Below are 18817 nucleotides of genomic sequence, written 5' to 3'. Positions count from 1 at the left end.
GGCCGGTGTAGTCTAGGTATTGGTGAATTGTAATAATAGTTGTGACTGCCAGGAGATTCAAAAAATAACGTTAGCTGCCAAGTATTTCGAACTGGTACTTTTAAGCTGATAACACTAGTTAATTCCGGGACGTCCACTACGCCATTTGCTATTTTATATAAATTTAATAAATCATTTATAATTCTTTTTTTAAAAAGAGTTGACATATTTAGTGTACATAATAAATTATCGTAATTTATATTTTTAGTGGGTATATTAAGTTTATGTTTATGTTTCTATAACAGTATATTTTATTTCATTGTCTAATGTTTTATACATTTTTAAATACGTGGATAGTGGGATAGCAAAAGTGTTTGTATGTTTATCATTTTCTAAACTGTACAGGACAGTAAATATGTAATTCTTTAGATCGCATAGTTTAAAGTGTCATAATAACAGATGAACCTTATTTTCTAACATTTCGAAACAAGCCCTAGAGAGATAATACTATATCCTTTTGTCATATGAAAGACCACTAAATTTAAGCATGTCTGGTTAGAACAAGTGATTCTATTTTATTTTTTATTTGAATAACCAACAGCTAAATTTATCTTATATATAAGACAAAATAAATTACAAATAAGCCGATTACAGGTTTTTACAAGTAGCATCACAGTTGGTTGAAAAAAAAATCGAACATAAAATGAACAGTAATGTAATGTAAATCCAAAAAAAAAAAAAAACACTCGAATTATTCGTCATCATGATCATTTGCAAATAAATCTATGCTTAATGATTTTATTATTACATAAAAATTATTAAAAGTTCGCCATAAATATGAATTTTGCTTGTAATTATATGAAACAATAAGAAAATGAAAAATGAGGTTATTCCTAATAACTTTAGAAGGAACATTAATAGAGAGTTTGCATAGTAGTTCAGGACATTCAATTGAACCAGAGGCAATTTTTAATACATAAATTATATCACTATATATCAGCGAGTGAGATTGGGGTAGTCAGTGTTACCATAAAAATGCAAGGCAAGTACTAACTTTAAGTCTTTTTATCTTTCATAGCAGTTAACCACTCATTCTGAGACTCCTGCAGACTCCTGTCTTTATTTATAAGGACAATATCATCTGCATTTAGCATAAACTATGGCAAATCAGTCTTGATATTTTTTTGCCAGTCCATCCTATGTTGAATATCAGGGGACTCAATGCCGAGCCCTGATGGACTTTGACCCCTGCATGTTTTCATTCAATTTGCATTTTTTTTCCTAAAAAAAATATAACTCTTACTTGAACGAAAAAAACATTAAAAAATTTATAACAATAAAAATAAAGCAAAAAATAATAAAACAAAAAATGTAATAACAAGTTCACATTTAATTTTTTTGCTAAGCTATCATTACTATCATCATAATCAGATCTTAATTTGAACCTGATGATGCTTAGGGTAATGCATTGGCACGTAAATTGTGCTGTAAATGATATGCTGCAACAAAAACAACAATACCTTGCCCTATGAACCAGATGATTATATTTTGTAATGATTTTTCTTTTATGATTTATTTGATGTTTTCGTTACTTAAAAATCATTTAAAATAGTTACTGAATAATTAATTTTTTCGTTAATTAAAAATCATTTAAAATAGTTACTGTGTAATTAATTTCTTCCATATTTTGAAGGCACGCCACCTAAGAAAAATGTAAAAGTACCAACATATGTTAAAACAGACCTAGTTTTTGAATGAAAACAGACTTTATTTTCATTTTAACTGGTTTTGCTTTACGTAGAGTATAGCGAGGTAAAAACCGTCATCAAAGTAATATAACAGTGTAGTAATTTTTTTTTTCTCAATAGTTGACTTTTGAAACGTTGAAAAATACGCATATTTTAACGTACAACTAACAATTATTGTACTTGTAATTCCATTATGGTTATCTCACGAAAACCCAACTTTCCCAAAAAACACTGGTCAGTTTTTTTTTTTTTAAATATATGTATAAATCGTCAGGAATTTACATTTTATTTTTCAGTAGATTCAAGAAACAATTACAGTGCAAAAATGAAATCTCTTCCCATGTATTTACACATTCAAGTTTGTCAGTGAAAATTCTTCTATTTATAGTATGCGATATTTCCCTACTTTGAAGATTTTCTTATTTTAATTGAAAGATAAAAAAAGATATCAAATCAAGAAATTTATAAAGTATCTTAAATATAAAACCGGTATTTCTAGTGTATCAACTCTCACTGCCTCCACCTTCCATGGAATCATTTCTCTACAATACCGCAGAGTGTGTGCGGACCAACTACTTCTTTACAAAATTATGACAGGAATGGTTTACTGTACAGAGCTGCTTGGTTTAATAATAATACATGTGCCAGCCAGGATTTGTAGACGGTACCACCTGTTTCATGTACCAATAAGTAAAACATCGTATGTTAAAAATGCTTTTTTTCTTAGAACTTTTTCAGTGTACATAAAAGACGAGTGATACTTGCTAGGCTAATAGTTGCTAGGCTTTTTAAATACGTAATCTTGGAAACGAGGGACCATTTACGGGGACGATTCATTTGACAAGTTAATTCATTTGATTATTTTCATTTCTAGTTCTGTTCGTGAAATAGAACTAGAAACCTGGACGAGTGTTTTCAACTCGACGACTACTCTCAGCTAAAAAAATTGAGTTAATCTATCATTTTTTCCATCCTGGGTTTTATTCCTGACAAGGTGGATGTAACATTTTGATTTCAAAGGTTTTTTAAACTGGAGTATATCATTGTTTGAAGATTTAAGTGAAAATAAAGCCAACGCGTTGTGTAGTGGTTGGCACTTTTGTCTACCATTCTAGAGGTTCTGAGTTCGATTTTTAATAGGTCGAATATAAAATATTAAATTCAATGGTTGTTTAAACTGATTCTGGACTGGCACCTGAAGTGTAGGACTGCTCATCTTACCTTCATATAACAGATGATAGTTTTAAACTGCATTTTGTTTATCAATGCGGAACGAATGATAGTTAAGGCACTTGCGTCACGCCCAGAGGGTTTCGGGCTCGATTCCCGGTGAGATCGTTTTTTTTTTAAATGGTAATTTTTGTTAAGCATAGCTGTTCTGCGGTGTGATTTACCCCTGTAATAATTGGGGCTTTCATTCGAGCCTTGAGTATATTGTAATGTAATGTTGATGTAGACCTAATACATTGACATATTTGCCAATTAAGTACAATTTTGGATTAGACTTAGGCTGGATTAGTTCGGCATATGCTAAAACTGCATATTTTTTCTCTTAACTAATGGTCGGTTTAAGAAGATTTCTCCGAAATGGTATTTTAGCTAGACTATTGCGATCTTTTTGTATTCGGTGATATAAAGATAGTTAGTTGTTGTGTTTTGTATTCATTTTAATAAAAAAATTAATAGTTAATAAAATGCTGTAATTTGATTTATTTACTTTATGTATCATTTTTTTATACGAATTTTCGTTAGTATGGAATAGTCTCAAAGTCCTAAAAAGTCTTGAAATATCGAGATTTGATCTCTGAATCTCGTTTCAGTCTAAAAATTCCAATTTATGTTGAGGCTGGAAGCCCTAATTGGGCCTTTGGTGCAAAAAAAAAGTTTTTTTTAAAAACATTTTCACTACGGACATGTGCCCCACTATACTCCATTTACCGTAGGCTTACATTTGCTGTAGGTTAGATAAAGAAATCAAAAAGCTTTTTTACAAGTTGTCGCTTTATACTCGATGATTGGAAACGTAATCAAACACGTTTCTGTATTATTTATTACAAGACGAATTAATTTTCAGAATGAGCGCTTCTCTCACGATGTTTCGTTAATGGCTAACAGTAAAGTCGGCGTGGAATGCGTTTCATGATCTATGTGACCAATTAGGCCACATTTCTAATTAGGCCGAATTTCTAATTGGGTCATATCTCTAATTGGGTCACTGTTTGTGACTGTGGTAGTCACGCATCTTAACAACCTGTCAACACCTGGCTCATCTCATATTAATGGTTATCCCACCGACCCGACCTCACCGTATCTACAATCAAACTACACGTTTCAACCTATACTATTTTTCTAAACATTATTTTTAATAGTAAAATGTATATATTTACTTACTTGTGGGAGATATGATGAGCGGTGATAGCGGGGTGGTCCGCCGTCATTCGAGCGAATATAAACATATTTGAGCGAACGAATGTGGAACGCCTTGCCATCGCTTTTTGCTATCATGCCTACGAGTGCAATACTCTACCACACCACACCCTATACATATAAATTTACGCACTTAAAAAAACTGTTTTTTTTTTTTAAGGAATAACCTGCTAAGACTTTATTCTGAGCCCTGTCAGCAGGTGAGATAGAGAGAATATGAAAGGAAGTAATGAAAAATACATCACAACACCCGACCAATTAAGAAAAATATATTTATAGGACTTTATTCTTGCAACTGGCGGTAATCGAACCCACGACGCCAGTTTCGCAGTTGGTCGTCTTACTAACTGCGCCACGGCTCCGGTCTTATAGCTTATGTAACTGTTCTTACAGCTTATGTTACGAGTGATATGTGATGTTATTTTATCGACTTTTATTAGTGTCATAATATTATATTTTATCCCCTCATACCAGCACTTTCGCTGGTTAGAAATATTTTGTAGAAATAAAATATTTCATTTATATACATGTATAGATATAAAATATAAAAAAACGGCATATAAGTAGGTTGGTATTCAATTAAAGGTGTTAAAAATTTAAAACAGTTTAAGGGGAAAAAAATACAGTATGTGTTATTTAAGTGTAGATAAGCAAACTTGAAAAAGTGATTTTTACAGAATTCGAATAGTAAAAATATTTTGATTTTAGCCGTAAAAATAATGCATTCTATGCAGCAGACTACAAAATTTTGGTGCATTAAAAGTAAAATGACGTTACGGATAGGAAATTTTATATTTACAAGATACTACACCAAAACTAGACAAGCCAGCTTGGTGTGGAATTCGATAAAACAAACTCAATCAAATGTTTAGTTCATAATATGTATACCCTCATAGTAATAATTCGTTACCTGCTTATAGAGACGCCCTTTCACTCTATTGTATAAAACAAAAATGTTGCAATTTTTTGGTTAAACAACAAACGTGTAAAGCTAGGGTTTCCTAGGACAGCGGTGACCGTATCTTAACGGCCGCAATGAACAGTGGTGCGGTGGACAGCCATCGTAACGGTGACTAGAGAGTGGCTTTATTTTTTAACGGTGTTATCAACACTGTTTTCCTAGGAAATCACTCTCTAGTCACCATTATGACGGCTGTCCACCGCATCACCGCTCACTACGGCCGTAAAAATACGGGCACCGCTGTCCTAGGAAACCCTAGCTTTACGGGCAGTTTGTCGCTGTACTTGCAATTCTCAATCTGAGTACCTACGGCCCGTTGTTTTGCTATAAACTGTAAATAACTTTATATTGATAATCTTAAAATGGTTTTAGTTTTCATAGGCGGCTCTTTTAACGGATCGTGAATTATTACTTTTGAGTGTACAACATAAATATTATTTTTTTATGTTGTAATTTTAATTCTTAACAAATTAACCTAATTATTTAAATATACTAAAAATAAGAATTTAACAGTTTTTTAAGGTGGTCCACAAATAAACATTTTGAATTTTTGGTTTAATTAAGCTAAAACATTCATGAGTGTTCATGAAATTTTAAAAAATAAACAATAGTAATAACATCATTAATTTTGTCACGTTTTTAAGCTCTACTTCAGTTTAGTGCTACATAACTACAGTTCAGACAATATATATATATATATTTTTTATTTAAATTTTTTGTTTTTCTATAATAAACATAATAATATAATAATATATAAAACAGAGTATTAAAAAAATAAAGCATAATGACATAGCAATGAAATATATATTAATAGAAAAATAGTAAACGAAAAAATCCCACAAAGGCATGGCCTGTAATATAAGAAGGTACTTTTGACAGATTACAATAGTGTCGTGGCATTTTTTTTTTCTTTTGATTTTCGACATCGATTTTCAATAATTTCCCGTCAGATGGGATAAACAGAAACGGGTTTTCATGAGTAAATAGCTTAATACGTAATAGTTCAACGTCAAAATTGTCGTCAATTTATTTGAATTAATCGTATTATGAACTAAAAATGAATGATAAAACTTAAAATGAACACGCACAATATAATTAAATTTTCAATATAAAGTCGATATTGCCGAACGATATTTCAGTTTTCTAGTGATTGCGATGACTCAGCTATAAAGTACGACATTTGTTTCTTACACTTAACTGTCAATATTTCATGAGAGTGCAAACGTCAAAAGTCTCTTCTTAAAATGATTGTAGAATAGGTACGTTTGTTCATGTTGGTATGTATTTTTCACCGTTTGCGTTATCTTGCCGATCGGAAAAACGAATAAATTATTATTAATTTTTAAACGTCACATAAATATTTTCTAAATATCGAGATAAAAAAATAATAATAAAAAAGTTTTATGACAAAATTATTGATTAAACATCAATAGATAAACACCGATCTGTTACTTTTTTATAGTCCTGTCTCTCATCATTTCTTCATTTTATGTTATAATTAAACAGCGGGCACCTTATCTAATCAAATAATCCTTGTCTCTACAATATAAACGAATAATTGAATTAACTTTAGATTCTAGATACAGACTATTAATTGGCTATTTATATTTGCAACGTGTAAAGTCGTAAAATATTCTTGTTTCTATGAAAAAATTGCACGCCGCAGTTGCAAAACTATAATGAATTGCATCTCTGCCTGGTCGTAAAACGTCTCCAATTTGAAATGCAGATCTGAATAAATATATTAAACAGATTTGAAATCGCTTTCGAAATTGCAATGGTGCGAAAATGCTTCTACAAATGAGTGTCTGAGTCTCGACATCGGTACTACCTACATTCATAAATGTGTATTTTCTACAACATTTTTTTGTTGATAAATCATGTGAATACTTATGATTGACATTCCCAGGAGTTACGACAACTTAATTTGGGACATAAATAATATAAACATAAAAAAAATATATATTAAGAACACTTGAACGTAGTTATGCAGAAAGCAGCCAGCCATAGAAAAGTTAAACTGAGATAATACCGCTTTTGTGAAAAAACTGAATAATCAAGTCTACACAACAGTTGGAATGTTTTTAACTTTAACAATGAATACATTAGTTTTTTTTTATATGACAAACAAGAATCTAATTATGCATTTGACCAGTTTCAGTGATTTTTAAAGAACCGTAAGATTGTTCTAATGCTGTGGGTGTTTTTAGCAAATTAAAAAATTTGTTTTTGTAATCGACACCATTTTCAGAAGGTGATTAATACAGTTTTTTTTGTATGAAAGGGGTCTGGCTGTTTTTAGCAGAACGTATAATTGAACTTAAACCGGATAACATTAATATCTGATTATTTCAAAATTGTGGACTGGCTGCTTTCTGCATAACTACGTTCAGTTAAGAAACAGTGCAAGTTTAGCACTTTTTATAACTATATAAAACAACAATATATATGCCAAAAAACTTCTCTTACACAAGCAGAATAAATATATAAAGACACTTTCAAGAATGCACGAAGTGGTAAATCTACTAAGGGAGATAAGGTCGTAAACTTCACATGACACACAGACGATGCAGCCATAGTGGCAGTGATGATGATGGGATTATGATTATGATTATGATGGGAAACTCAGGACGTCATACTTTCACCATGACGGTATATTTGAAGATAATTTCTCTCGAGTGATTACGAAGATGCACAACCGACCTCTCCCCCATCAAGTTTTGGGTAGGTACATCGATATGTAACAAGGGGAAGCGTACGTCACGGTACACATATCTACATATATCGAAACGTTCAAGGAGCCGGCTTTGTAATCGCTCGGTAGATAAATACAGATGCTCGGGGTCATTCATTGGTTGGATTCGATAATATAACGTCGAAATGACAAGTCGGTAAAACATACCGAGGTAGTAGAGATAGTACAGAAGCTAAGTGTACTTTTTTAAAAAAGGAATACCTGTAATGGGAAGGACGTAATGAAAAATACACCACAACACCTAGACCAAATGAGAAAAAAAGTATTTCTTGGATTTTTTTTTCTTGCAGCTGGCGGGAATCGAACCCGCGACGCCAGTTTCACGGTTGGCCGTCTAACCAACTGCTCTACGACGCCTGTCGATTTAAAATGAAGTGTTAATATGAGAAGTTATTACATATGTTTGTAATATTGTAAATTAGCAAGCTATAAATAATTACAAGTATTTTTTTTTGTTTTGGTATGTTTTTAATCTCAGACAAAAAACAAAAGCACTAATGTAATTTAGAAAGACTAAAACAAAATACTTATCGAGAAAATGTTGTAATAAATGCTTAAAACCTTTTTTAAATAAAAAAAAAACACGTCTTAAATAGAAAATGTAAAATATTTCAAAAATAACCATGTCCAAAAAAAATTAGAGAAAAAGGAACAAAAATATTTTTTTATGATTATAAAAATAATATTCGATATTTTTTGGACGGAAGTGAAACTGTTTAGAATATGGTCGACGACAGATGTCGCTAGTTTTCTCCACACGTTCATTATTTATTGTAACTGCATTGGATTATAATATTAAAAACACAAAGATTCTCAAAAAAACTGCTTTTTACGGAATGGCGAGAATCTTATTACTTTTATCATCATCAGCATGTCCTTATCTGTACAAGATTGTGCAAAGAGCGCCACATTTGCACACCAAATGTATCGAATATTGATTGTTTGTAACATTAAGTTAAGGTGATTAGTCTTACGCTTCAGGTGCCAGTTCAGAATTTACTAGTGACCTAAATGATTGTAATAGCTGTATCTTCTAATGCAGCTCCCTATGCACCATTCTAGAGATTCTGAGTTCGATTTTCAATAGGTTGAATATAAAATATTAAATTCAAAGGTTGTTTAAACTGATTCTGGACTGGCACCTGAAGTGTAGGACTGTTCATCTTACCTTCAGATGATAGAAACATGTCGGGTGCGAAAAGGGATATGTCGAATCTACTTAACATACTGAAGATAGGGTAGTAACCTTGCAACCCGGTCTGTAAATTAACCTCTACAGTAGTAAGATCTTATTGAAATTTTAAAATGACTGTAACCCGGTCGGTAAAATAAATATTTCAAAAAGGATTAATTTTTCTTTGTCGAATCGTCCATAGATGTCCAAAGTAATAAAATTTTAGACAGTATCTGGGTTTTAAAAATAAATGAGTACTTGGTCCCAAGCGTAGGACCATACGCTTTTTGAGCAGGATTTTCCCTCCACACACGTGGGGCGGTACGCGGCAAGAGGTTAAAGTGATTTATACAAAATCAATAAACGAAAAAGTGAAAAAAAAATTGACTTATAGTCATATCCAATAGAGCACCAGTACTGTAGGTTTTGATACTACGCTGCAGAAAACGAGTCGCTGAAGCTTAGTGTTTTATCGTTTGAATAATGCCATACAGTAATACTGTATTGCTTATAAAACGGGAAATCTAAAGTACTTGATAAGTGTCGAAAGCTTGCTACAGGTAAATTGTCGTAAATATTTCCATAGAGTAATCAGAAAGCTATCGGTAAACTTATAAACAAACCATTATATTATTATTAACTTCTCATAATTCTGTGATCCTTGTACTTATTGCATGGAAAATTGGTAAAATAATTGGAAAATTACAAACGTTAAATCATGAACAGTTGAATATTATTCATTTATTTTTAATTTTATTTTTGCACCACAACAAGCCAGGAGGCCCAATGACAGTGGTGAATTACATCACAGAACACCCAGGCTTGAGAAAAATCACACTTTTTATTTTATTTGAGATATCATGGTATTTTACATGGAAACATGGGGTAAATATGTATATAGTTTTACAATATTTAGAGTCGGGTTGTGGTCCCGTGACCAGCGTTGCGGATCTTATGGATCAGAGGTCTGAGGATCGAGCCCCACTCTACCCCAACTTGATTTCCATTTTCTAATAGGGAGTTATTTATAACTCATTGAAAATGGCAACCAAAATTGAAGTATTTGGGCAAATTCTAAGAGCGCTAATATTTCTTTTTTTCTTAAAAAAAAAACAAAAATTTTTTTTTATAAATATACATGGATATGAATCGACTTTATTTTTTATTCATCTATATTTCATTTATCAACTCTTTAAAGTTTTAATGCACAGTGTTTTCCATTCACAAAATCGACTTACATTTTTTTTTATCATTCTGTATTTTTTATCTTTCATATTTTTAAAATTGTTGAATTTACTAAATTTTTCATACACTAATTTTTCATTTATCATCTCTTTTAATTTTAAATTCTAACTTTTCCCTTTTACAAACCTACATTTATACACACAGACATATTTTTATATGTTTATTTATTGTTGTGCACACAGTGTTATGTTGGTATACAACATTGATATTATTACACAACGAACATAAATCTGACACAACACCAATTACGTACACAACCCAATATACATTATAATACTAAAAGGAACTTTAGCCATATGGGAAATTGTATACTAAAAATGTTTTCTTAAGAGCGGTAAAAATTAGAGCATCAAATTGTACTGCAAGTTTTTTTGAAAATGTACAAAAAAATAGTTTAATAAAAATGAACTACGTCACTGGTTCATTAAAAGAACTTTAAAGGATATCCGGTTGACCAATCGGAAGAATAGATTGAGAATAAGCGGACGAAAACCTCTGACGTCATATGCGAAGTTATTTCAGATATACAAAACTTATAAAAATCGTAGCACTGATAATACGTAGCACTGTCTATTATTAAATAATAAAAAAAACACTGAAATTCTTTATTTTCTGAACAGGACAGGAAGATGTAACGAGAATATGTAACACGTGACTATTTGTGGCTTATGGAGTAATGTGTGTAAAATATGGTGTTTATGTATGATATATTTAGTATTTTTTGTCCATGTTTTTTAACTTTTTTTATTTTTAAAGAGACTAAATATTATTTTTGTCGATGTGACTCAACTTCTGTTTAAAGCGAAGAGTTGAGCATGGCATGATTTTTATTATTGAAATTCTTAATTGAGTTTATTACTTGTACGTATATTTATTAAACAAAAAACTATTTGTATTATATTCTTAGCACCTACATTCTTAAATTTATAAAATAATGCTTTTTAAATTCTTATATTTAATAAACAATGCATTTATAATTAAGTGGATTAGGTTTTCTTTGTTATTATTACATTAGTAAATAACTACTTTTGATTTAAAACACAAAAAAATCTCAATTTTAGAACAGACAGCCATTTTAGATGGAGACTATTCTAACCAGATGATGCTACGTATTATTTTTCTATTTTTTTTTGTTTTCTATAGATTCCCTGGTATTAATTATGTATACATACTTGTACAATAAATTCATAGTATAAAATAAAATAAATATATTAACTTTTTTAACATATTTTATTTGTCTTTTGTATTATTTGTATTTTGTATTTATTTTCACATACACAAAAAATGTCTTTGTTGTTTGTTTACGTTAAAATAAATCCACGTTAAAGCCCAATGAGCGTTTATAAATTGGTAAAATATATATATATCCTTTTTTTGTATTTTAAATAATACTAACTATAGATTTCTGGCTTATATTATAAATTGACGACAAATCGTTAGTTTCGTGGTAAAAAGGTCAGCGCATTTATCAAGAGGTATCGGATTCGATAACCGACATGGTTGAAATGAAACATTTATTTAACATTGATGTTTTTTGAAAATAATCCTTAGTAAATTTTTTTTTTGTGTTTAGGATTTTTTCAGCTATTACATAAAACTTTAAGTGGAAATATATTAACAATACTAGAGCCAATTAAAAAAAATCCACTGTAAATCTAATAATACATAATAAAAAGAGAAGGAGTTAACGTAATTGTATATGTGTGCCGCTTGTATTCATGTGCGTGTGTGTGTGAACGTATAAGGGAGGGTGTGCATGTGAATGAATGAGGGAGAGGGTGCGTGTGTGTGGGTGCGTAAGTATAAAAATCTAAATAATTTAAAACTTGTAATTATATTGAAAAGTGCACAGGAAAAAGATTGGTTACTAACTCCATGGTTAATGATTTTGGTAAAATTATCTTACCTACTAAAAACCTACTTAGGCGAAAGCGCTCGTTGGTCAAATTGAGTACGGCGGCCTCCGTGATGTAGTGGTCAAGATGCTTGCCTCACACACGGAAGATTCCGGGTTCGATTCCCGGTGAGAAACACATAAATTAAAATGTGATTTTTATCAAGCCTGGGTGTTCTGTGATGTAATTCTCCACTGTAATTGGGCTTCCTGGCCTGTTGTGGTGCAAAAAAAAAAAAAAAGTAAAACCAAAAATATTATAAAAATCATGTCAATTTAAGTTTTTTTACTGGAATCCTTTATAGTCATAAAACAAAAATGATCAATATACGCTGTGGATTGTTGTGCAAATGCTGTGCCCTATGCACCATTAGTTGAAAAAGGGGAATAACGATGAATAAATTGACAATGAAAATTAATTGCACGTTTATTTTATAAACCGTTTCTGGTTTCAGAGTTCAAAAAACCCAACAATGAGCCATTCGATTATTATCTTCGTGTATGTGATAAAATATTCCTAAAAACTTGAACAATAGATCTCCCTTATAATCCAGAAATCAGAGAGTCGAAAGCTCGCGGGCGCACGCGAGTAGAGTACACTTGCCAGGCCAAACTAGATCCACGGTACCCGTTTTGCATGCATAATGTGCACTAAATTTGCATGTCACGACATGAATTCACACGTCCCTGTAGCTAGCGTCTTCCATCTCATGCAGCATCAGTAAATCATGCTCCATCGTCTGTGAATATCACGTCAAGACATCAACGGCATGCGATGTTACTAAATTGCAAAAGATACTCTTTGTAGAATATGAAGTACTTAGTAAGCGTGATAAGGAAATATCGCATACTACGAATACCGATAAAAATATATTAAATGGATTAAGAATAATTAATTGTGCGTTCAAAATCAATATGGATATTGTGAAAAAATGTTTTCATGGATGAATTCTTTTTTTTTTAAATACGTCGCTAGAAAAACGCGATGTGTTTGGCCTTGATAGTTGTGACGCCAAGATTTTTGATAATGTTCTAAACAAATTTGAATGATCAGAAATAAACAAACACGAATCGTGACGTATTGGGAGCGTGGCCAATGGAATGATTCAAAATCACAAATTTAAAAATATTTTTCATTCTACTTATAACTAGCAAAAAAAAAAATTTAATAGACCTTTATGACTTTAAAAATGTAAAAAAAATATATATCCTTATTGTTGTACCCGGCAGGGGCGCGATTATTTTATTTTTAAAAATTATATTAGTACTATAAAATAATTTGGAAGAACCAGGGCTCCGATTGCAAACGCTACCTTCATCGATACATATCGAGACGATATAAACTGAAACCGATATTGATGTACGAAAATATAAATATTTTTGTAAAAAAAATTAAGTATCGGTAACCTGTGATTGAACACATGTTTAAAAAATTATATACATATTCTATTTTTTATATGGACTTTATTACTTTGAAGATAAAATTTAAGATAAATATTTACTTCCCATTGAAACCAGGGTTCAGAGAAGATTCTATATTATATGATATGCTAAAGTATAAAATTGTTAATGATCTGTTTTCGAATATATATATAATATAAGAATATTAAGATGAAAAACAAAACTTAATTTTTTTTTTTTAATAAAGTCCTACACTTATCTAAACTCACATTAATAAATGAAATTATGTAGCAGGAAGTTAAGTAACTTAGAAAATATTTATATTTTACAACAGCTATGAAAAACATATTTCAGCAATGACAGGACCAAAAAATATTTTTAAAAGAAAACAATTTGGAAACGCCAATAGTACCATAATCCAGGGAGAAAATACGGAACACGTTTGTAAGAAGAAAAGTCAGACCGCATTTATTTTGAAGGGTTTTTGGATAGTCCTAGTTCCCATAATAAACAATTTATAAAAAAAAAAAAAACAACTTTAAAACGCTGATGGAAAATATCTATAATGTGTAAAAAATACTGCTCTATTCCTATAATCCGGGGAGGAAATACGGGAACACGTTTGTATGAAGAAAAATCAAAGCGCGTTTCCTCTTAAGCATTTTTGTTACATGAAAATAAGATAATTAGTCTTATGTTTTAGTTGCCTGTGCAGAGACTACGAAATATTCCAGCGCCAGAACACCTTTTTAAATAAATATTTTATTTCAACGAGACCTTTTGCATGGTAGGCAAACGCGCTGACCATTAAACCACGAAGCGGGTATTAAACACATTACTTAGTATAGATTGTCCCGTTAATAAATATTTAAACATAAAGTACAAAGTAATTAATAAATATAACAGTGTCGCCATCTATTGCATTCGATTAAAATCAATGGTAAGGCAATTTGAATTCGCACGACCAAGATTGAATTCATACGTCCATAAAATCTGTTCATATTCATTTATTAGAAAGATAGTTATCATAAGAAGAGAACATTAATATACAATCACTGGCAACTTGAATTAATTAAATTTATTTGTTTCTATGATCCACCGTGATACTAAAACGCATAAATCACATATTTTATATGTTGTGTTAAGTCTTGTGATTATGGGTTTTTTTATTGTTCAGGTGAATAAATAAGACAATTTTGTTTGTCAAATAGAATTTAACCTTAGACAAACGTAATGTAGGGACGAGGTTGTCAATTTTTTTAAAGTTCGAGATTAGCAATTGGCAAAAAATTGCATTTTTATTACATATTTTGTACCATGTATTTTTGTATTAATTCATTTGGTACTCACTCTTATTTGGCATATTATTTATTACTTCTATTTCTTATTAAAGTATGAGTGAGTTTCTAGAAACCATATCTTAATTATCATTTTAATTGTGTTTTTCTGCATATATATTCGTTTTCTATTGATTTCAATGATACTATGAATCGCGTATGAATCTAAATTTGTATAATTTATATTTTAATATTTATATCTGATTATCTTTTTTACATTGTATTCTTTGAAATTTTATTATTTATTACTTATACCTTGTTTTTCTGGATTGTTATTCTATTGCATCACATGTCATTATAATTTAATCTTATTGGTTTTACATGTATGTTTTTTTGTTAATTATTAAAGAATGACACGAGCACAGCCTAAAAAGCCTTTAAAAGTTCATTAATATTTAAACAAGTGTAATTTTTAATGAATGAATAAATAAATAAATTTATTCAATCAGTCGTACAAGAAAAACAACTAGTAATTCCTTAACTAATACATTTTACGTACGGTAATCATTTCAAAATAAATGGTATTTATTCAGACTCTCTTTGATGTTTTTAACGAAAATCATCGCCACCCCACTAAAAGATGTGATAAAGCCAGTATCCCTCATTTTTAAATTGACTTCAAATATTTTTTTGCTGCAATATTTCATTGTTCCTGGACTGGCACCTAAGGCATAAGACTGATCATTTTACCTGCAATGTGATTGAAATGCTCTGCATTTGAACTACTAATGTAGTGCCCATGCATTAATGTGAGTGGAAAGGGAAATGATAATTCTCTACATGAAAATATGTATGGATATTATACCCTTAGAGGCAGTAAACGAATGTCTTACTCGGCTATAAAATTCTACTTGGCAAGGAAAACCAAACAGCAGAGATCAATCAAAATATAGGCTCGGGATGGAAAGCTTTCAGAAAGCTTGGTAATGTATTGAAAAATGCCTGAACCTTCATCAACCTTCATAACGAGACCATCACACTATCCGAAAAAAGTACTTATAAACTGGGAGTCACACGCAAAGCCGAGGAGCGAGCGATGTTGGGGATTAGTTTCAGATTTTTTTTTTAATGAGATCTTAAAAACTAGTCGACATTTCTGAAAAAGTAGTAACTTTGAAATGGCGTTGGGCTAATCATGTTGCTCGCAGCTCAGACGATAGATGTACAAAATGCCTCCTGTGCTCGCGCCCTCGGACCACTATCAGAAACCTAGGACGACCCCTGCTCCGCTACAGAGATGACATTGCGAGACATGTGGGAACGGCGTGGATGCAATTTGCCCAAGACCGTTTAGCGTGGAGGAGGATGGAGGACTACCTTTAGAGTGGATGGCTGCAGGCTGAAGAAAAAGAAAAATATAATGAGATCATTTGTTAATAGACTATCAAACTAAACCAAAAAATTTTTTTTTAAAGTTTTGTAAGTTTTTAATTACTCCGCGCGTCACGTCACTAGTTCTTTTCAATGAGTTGTCGTGATTGATGTGTTGACTTTTCGGAAACCAGAAATCTATCACAATACTAATAACTTGTGACGTCATTTAAAGAAGTTGTTTTTTATCAATTTTTTAAAAACATTTTAGAGAAACCTTGTGGTACAATTAAACGCTGTAATTTTTGCCGCTTGTAAGAAAACATTTTTTGTGAACTTGAACTTAAACTGAAATTTCTAGTTATAGTTCATAAATTTCATAATGCAAACACCCATTTAAAAAAAAAAACCTTCATTGAAAACAATTATTTTTGATTACAATCAAAATGATATTTGATAAAATTAATTAAATTTATTATCAACTCATTCTTCTTCGAGATTCCTCAATCTTTAAAACATTTATTTTTCAAATTAAATAGAAGTTTATTGCCAAAATCTAGGTCAAATTCGTAAATAATATGAATTAATTACATTGAATAAGAATTTCAAGGACGCTATAAAGATCCAAAAAGATACTGATTTGCTTGCGATTTATTTGATTATAAAATGAAGCATAGATAAACATGAAAGGGACAGATAAAGTTTGACCTTTATCCTACCGACATATTTTTTATAACTATTTGATTATGTTAAGATAAGCCGATATAAGTATATCACATTCATAAATAACAAAATAACTAATGAAATGCTGTAAGTTTTAATTGTATATTTAAATTAATTTATACTATTATAAATATTCACTCAAGAAATACAAGAGCGTCAAATAATGTGTGTGAACGACGAGGGACTAACAGAAAAAGAAACAGTTTTGTGTATACAGCGATAAAGTTGAACAATCCACATTAAAAAAACTCAAAAGATGTACAAAACTTTAACGTAATTAATAAACACCTTAGTAAAACTGTTCTTACAGCCCATGTGACAAATGATACACGAATTTTATTGTATCTTCTTTAAATAATTTAAATAATTTAAAACATGTATTATATCCCCGCCAACCAGCACTTTTGCTGATTGGGAATATTTTGTACCGTAAAAAATACTTTAAGAAAATAAATGTTAATAAATGTATGTTTAAATTCAAATCTAAGTACGATTCGAAAATTCGAATTCAGAAAGTTTACAGTTGCCAAACCTATTTGGAAATCAACTAAAAATCTTTTTTGAGGTTGTTATTATGATCGTTTTATTTAAATATATTTAAGAAAACAATTCGAGTCTTCGTACACAATAAATAAGTTACCAAAAAAATTAAGATTATATTTATATTTTCAAAAATTACATAAGTTTATCCAATAATTTATTTCCAAATCGAAACATTAACGTTTTACTGCTTTCAAGAAACTGTAAAATGCTTTTAAAAATATTACCCAAATTACGACGAAACAAGATTGTTGGAATAAGTTTAATAATTTGATTTTTCATCTTCTTATTAATTTATTAGCTTTTTACCAACTTGGGTGTAATAATTTGATAAAAATTCAAAAATATAAAGATTAATGATCTCAGTACTGACGATAACTTACGAGCCATAAGATGCACCCGAGTACAGCCAAACACAATTCGACACATCCTGACCGGCAGAAACCGAAACCGCGCCCGAAACTCGATTTATTGACCGGAATTGGCTGAAATCGAAACTGAAGCTTTGGTCGGTCACTAAAAATTGACTTCGACAGTGGCGCGTTCGCACATCATTCTTGAGGTTCTGGGTTTGATGCCTGGGAAGGTCGACATGAAATCTTTGCTTACAAGGTGGTTTTACACATCAATATTTCACTGTCCCTAGACTGGCACCTCACGCGAAAGGCTGGTTATCTTACTTTCCCGTAATATGTGATCGAGATACACTGCATTTATGTTCTCAACCCTGTGTCTTATGCACCATCAGATGCGAATAAGGGTCTGGTGACTAAAATGATGAGTTAAATCGGCATGTTTAAAAATATCACTTTGTTACCTATTATTTACTTATTTATTTAATTTTACAATACGCCCATTACAAAAATAATACAGGTAAGTACGAACCTATGTTTATATGAATATGAATAATTCTAAAAATAAACAGCAACATAATTTTGAATTTTAAGACATGTAGAAGCCAAAAAAAAAATACTGCAATGCAAAATCATTTCGCTAATTTTTTTAAACGATTAAAACAAAATGCCGATTATTTAACTATTGTATAATGTCAGTACTTCTATATAGGTGCGAATCCTGGTATTTCACAAAAACTTCTTAGTTTTGAAAGTTATGCTTGAGGAGAATATTAGGTAAAAGTTGAATCGATTTTATTACCAATAATGAAGTTCGAGAACGAACACAGCAGCCATCAATAACTAGCGTATTGAAGATGCGACGAAGAACCTGGTTTGCAGTTTTTAGACACGTGCTTCGGATGCCCCATGAGAGCCTTAACTTAACAGAATATGCGATACCAGACAATTGTGATGAATAGGTATTTG

Source organism: Micrasema longulum, unplaced genomic scaffold (genome assembly GCF_059751315.1).
Source record: "Micrasema longulum isolate JH-2025_06_02 unplaced genomic scaffold, ASM5975131v1 h1tg001829l, whole genome shotgun sequence".
Lineage (NCBI taxonomy): Eukaryota > Metazoa > Arthropoda > Insecta > Trichoptera > Brachycentridae > Micrasema > Micrasema longulum.
The sequence above is the reverse complement of the archived record's forward strand: the minus strand, read 5'-3'. Positions refer to the sequence as shown.